The following is a 6,346-nucleotide window of genomic DNA, read 5'->3' as shown; positions in this document are numbered from 1 at the left end:
CAGGTACCACAACACTGATGTACACTATAGAACTGTACACTACAGGTACATGTACACTATAGAACTGTTCCACAACACTGATGTACTATAGTGACAGGTACCACAACACTGATGTACACTATAGAACTGTACCACAACACTGATGTACACTATAGAACTGTTCTCTGGGACAATCAGTACTGACAGGTACCACAACACTGATGTACACTATAGAACTGTTCTCTGGGACAATCAGTACTGACAGGTACCACAACACTGATGTACACTATAGAGCTGTGTTCTCCGGGACTATCAGTAGTGACAGTTACCACAACACTGATGTACACTATAGAACTGTACCACAACACTGATGTACACTATAGAACTGTTCTCTGGGACAATCAGTAGTGACTGGTACCACAACACTGATGTACACTATAGAACTGTTCTCTGGATCTATCAGTAGTGACGGTACCACATCACTGATGTACACTTTAGAACTGTTAACTGGGACTATCAGTACTGACAGGTACCAAAACACTTATGTACACTATAGAACTGTACCACAAAACTGATGTACACTATAGAACTGTACCACAACACTGATGTACACTATAGAACTGTTCTCTGGGACAATCAGTACTGACAGGTACCACAACACTGATGTACACTAGAGAACTGTACCACAACACTGATGTACACTAGAGAACTGTACCACAACACTGATGTACACTATAGAACTGTACCACAACACTGATGTACACTATAGAACTGTTCTCTGGGACTATCAGTACTGACAGGTACCACAACACTGATGTACACTATAGAACTGTTAACTGGTACAATCAGTACTGACAGGTATCACAACACTGATGTACACTATAGAACTGTTCTCTGGATCTATCAGTAGTGACGGTACCACATCACTGATGTACACTTTAGAACTGTTAACTGGGACAATCAGTACTGACAGGTACCACAACACTGATGTACACTATAGAACTGTACCACATCACTGATGTACACTTTAGAACTGTTAACTGGGACAATCAGTACTGACAGGTACCACAACACTGATGTACACTATAGAACTGTTAACTGGGACTATCAGTAGTGACAGGTACCACAACATTGATGTACACTATAGAACTGTTCTCTGGGACAATCAGTACTGACAGGTACCACAACACTGATGTACAAAATAGAACTTGATCACAACACTGATGTACACTATAGAACTGTTCTCTGGGACAAACAGTACTGACAGATACCACAACACTGATGTACACTATAGAACTGTTCTGTGGGATTATCAGTAGTGACAGGTACCACAACACTGATGTACACTTTAGAACTGTTAACTGGTACAATCAGTACTGACAGGTATCACAACACTGATGTACACTATAGAACTGTTCACAATATAGTGACAGGTACCACAACACTGATGTACACTATAGTACCACAACACTGATGTACACTATAGAACTGTTCTCTGGGACAATCAGTACTGACAGGTACCACAACACTGATGTACACTATAGAACTGTACCACAACACTGATGTACACTATAGAACTGTTCTCTGGGACAATCAGTACTGACAGGTACCACAACACTGATGTACACTATAGAACTGTACCACAACACTGATGTACACTATAGAACTGTTCTCTGGGACAATCAGTACTGACAGGTACCACAACACTGATGTACACTAGAGAACTGTACCACATCACTGATGTACACTATAGAACTGTTCTCTGGGACAATCAGTACTGACAGGTACCAAAACACTGATGTACATAATAGAACTGTACCAGAACACTGATGTACACTATAAAACTGTACCACAACACTGATGTACACTATAGAACTGTTAACTGCGACAATCAGTACTGACAGGTACCACAACACTGATGTACACTATAGAGCTGTTCTCCGGGACCACAACACTGATGTACACTATAGAACTGTTCTCTGGGACTATCAGTACTGACAGGTACCACAACACTGATGTACACTATAGAACTGTTCTCTGGGACAATCAGTACTGACAGGTACCACAACACTGATGTACATAATAGAACTGTACCACAACACTGATGTACACTAGAGAACTGTACCACAACACTGATGTACACTATAGAACTGTTCTCTGGGACTATCAGTATTGACAGGTACCACAACACTGATGTACACTATAAAACTGATGTACACTATAGAACTGTTAACTGCGACAATCAGTACTGACATGTACCACAACACTGATGTACACTGTAAAAATGTTCACTGGGACTATCAGTATTGACAGGTACCACAACACTGATGTACACTATAGAACTGTTCTCTGGGACAATCAGTACTGACAGGTACCACAACACTGATGTACACTATAGAACTGTTCTCTGGGACTATCAGTAGTGACAGGTACCACAACACTGATGTACCCTATAGAACTGTACCACAACACTGATGTACACGATAGAACTGTTCTCTGGGACAATCAGTACTGACAGGTACCACAACACTGATGTACACTATAGAACTGTTCTCTGGGACAATAAGTACTGACAGGTACCACAACACTGATGTACACTATAGAACTGTTCTCTGGGACAATCAGTACTGACAGGTACCACAACACTGATGTACACTAGAGAACTGTACCACAACACTGATGTACACTATAGAACTGTTCTCTGGGACTATCAGTAGAGACAGGTATCACAACACTGATGTACACTATAGAACTGTTCTCTGGGACAATCAGTACTGACAGGTACCAAAACACTGATGTACACTATAGAACTGTTCTCTGGGACTATCAGTACTGACAGGTACCACAACACTGATGTACACTATAGAACTGTTAACTGGGACTATCAGTACTGACAGGTACCAAAACACTGATGTACACTATAGAACTGTTCTCTGGGACAATCAGTACTGACAGGTACCACAACACTGATGTACACTATAGAACTGTTAACTGGGACAATCAGTACTGACAGGTACCACAACACTGATGTACACTATAGAACTGTTCTCTGGGACTATCAGTAGTGACAGGTACCACAACACTGATGTACACTATAGAACTGTACCACAACACTGATGTACACTATAGAACTGTACCACAACACTGATGTACACTATAGAACTGTTCTCTGGGACTATCAGTAGTGACAGGTACCACAACACTGATGTACACTATAGAACTGTACCAAAACACTGATGTACACTATAGAACTGTTCTCTGGGACTATCAGTAGTGACAGGTACCACAACACTGATGTACACTATAGAACTGTACCACAACACTGATGTACACTATAGAACTGTACCACATCACTGATGTACACTATAGAACTGTTCTCTGGGACAATCAGTACTGACAGGTACCACAACACTGATGTACACTATAGAACTGTATCACAACACTGATGTACACTATAGAACTGTACCACAACACTGATGTACACTATAAAACTGTACCACAACACTGATATACACTGTAGAACTGTTCTCTGGGACTATCAGTAGAGACAGGTATCACAACACTGATGTACACTATAGAACTGTTCTCTGGGACAATCAGTACTGACAGGTACCACAACACTGATGTACAAAATAGAACTTTATCACAACACTGATGTACACTATAGAACTGTTCTCTGGGACAATCAGTACTGACAGGTACCACAACACTGATGTACACTATAGAACTGTTCTCTGGGACAATCAGTACTGACAGGTACCACAACACTGATGTACACTATAGAACTGTACCACAACACTGATGTACACTATAGAACTGTTCTCTGGGACAATCAGTACTGACAGGTACCACAACACTGATGTACACTATAGAACTGTACCACAACACTGATGTACACTATAGAACTGTTCTGATGTACACTATAGAACTGTTCTCTGGGACAATCAGTACTGACAGGTACCAAAACACTGATGTACATAATAGAACTGTACCAGAACACTGATGTACACTATAGAACAGTTCTCTGGGACAATCAGTACTGACAGGTACCACAACACTGATGTACAAAATAGAACTTTATCACAACACTGATGTACACTAATGCACACTATAGAACTGTTCTCTGGGACTGATGAACACTGATGTACACTATAGAACTGTACCACAACACTGATGTACACTATAGAACTGTTCTCTGGGACTATCAGTAGTGACAGGTACCACAACACTGATGTACACTATAGAACTGTACCACAACACTGATGTACACTATAGAACTGTTCTCTGGGACAATCAGTACTGACAGGTACCACAACACTGATGTACACTATAGAACTGTTAACTGGGACAATCAGTACTGACAGGTACCACAACACTGATGTACACTATAGAACTGTTCTCTGGGACAATCAGTACTGACAGGTACCACAACACTGATGTACACTATAGAACTGTTCTCTGGGACAAACAGTACTGACAGGTACCACAACACTGATGTACACTATAGAACTGTACCACAACATTGATGTACACTATAGAACTGTTCTCTGGGACAATCAGTACTGACAGGTACCACAACACCGATGTACACTATAGAACTGTTCTCTGGGACAAACAGTACTGACAGGTACCACAACACTGATGTACACTATAGAACTGTACCACAACATATGTACACTATAGAACTGTTCTCTGGGAACACCACAACACTGATGTACACTATAGAACTGTACCACAACACTGATGTACACTATAAAACTGTTCTCTGGGACAATCAGTACTGACAGGTATCAAAACACTGATGTACACTATAGAACTGTTCTCTGGGACTATCAGTAGTGACAGGTACCACAACACTGATGTACACTATAGAACTGTTAACTGGGACAATCAGTACTGACAGGTACCACAACACTGATGTACACTATAGAACTGTTCAGTACTGGGTACACTATAGAACTGTACTGGGACAGGTACCACAACACTGATGTACACTATAGAACTGTACCACAACATATGTACACTATAGAACTGTTCTCTGGGACAATCAGTAGGCGACAGGTACCACAACACTGATGTACACTAGAGAACTGTACCACATCACTGATGTACACTATAGAACTGTTCTCTGGGACAATCAGTACTGACAGGTACCAAAACACTGATGTACATAATAGAACTGTACTCTGGGACAATCAGTGTGACTGGTACCACAACTGTTCTCTGGGACAATCAGTACTGACAGGTACCACAACACTGATGTACACTATAGAACTGTTCTCTGGGACAATCAGTACTGACAGGTACCACAACACTGATGTACACTAGAGAACTGTACCACAACACTGATGTACACTATAGAACTGTTCTCTGGGACAATCAGTAGTGACAGGTACCACAACACTGATGTACACTATAGAACTGTTCTCTGTGACAATAAGTACTGACAGGTACCACAACACTGATGTACACTATAGAACTGTTCTCTGGGACAATCAGTACTGACAGGTACCAAAACACTGATGTACACTATAGAACTGTACCAAAACACTGATGTACACTATAGAACTGTACCACAACACTGATGTACACTATAGAACTGTACCACATCACTGATGTACACTATAGAACTGTTCTCTGGGACAATCAGTACTGAGAATTTTACAACACTGAATCCATTGTACATCTTAGTACTTGTATCACAACAGTCAAAATTCCAAGACTCTTTCACACACTGATAATATAATAAAAACTGAAAATTCTTTATTTTTATCACAAACATCGACTTTGATGCAGCATTTTATTTCAATATATTGACAAACAATCAGTACATCCGGAAGCAACATCCAGTAATTCTAGTCCCTGTGGTATACACACTGACAGACCGGGTGATATCGGTGTTCAGCTAGTGACACTACATGTACATACAATAAGCCTGAACAGACATAGAAATCCTGTACATTTCAGGTTCCTTTGCTATTTATTATCTGTTCTGTTGTCTTTTGCATATACGTTTCCTGAAATTTTGTGGACATATTTCTGATGAATCTGGTCATGAATTAAGAAAACATCATTTTTCACCACAAATCATTCTAATTTCAAACTTGCAGTGCTTCATACCAGTCATTAGTCGCCCCCATATGCCTTTCCTTGGTCTGCATTTTGTAATCTATGACCTTTTGCAACGCCAAACGTGCAGTTAATTTAAAGACGCCATAAAGTAAGAGAGACAGGCTTAATGTTCTTACAGGATGATGCGCTCAGCAGTTAGTATCCTTTATCTCTGTTCAAGGTCATGTCACACAAAGTATCTCATGAATTTACCGTGAATTTAAGCACCACTGAGACTAGCAAGTTTTCCACGATC

This window comes from Ylistrum balloti, unplaced genomic scaffold (genome assembly GCF_031769215.1).
Source record: "Ylistrum balloti isolate Yb309-2 unplaced genomic scaffold, AGI_CSIRO_Ybal_v1 Utg371222, whole genome shotgun sequence".
Lineage (NCBI taxonomy): Eukaryota > Metazoa > Mollusca > Bivalvia > Pectinida > Pectinidae > Ylistrum > Ylistrum balloti.
The sequence above is the reverse complement of the archived record's forward strand: the minus strand, read 5'-3'. Positions refer to the sequence as shown.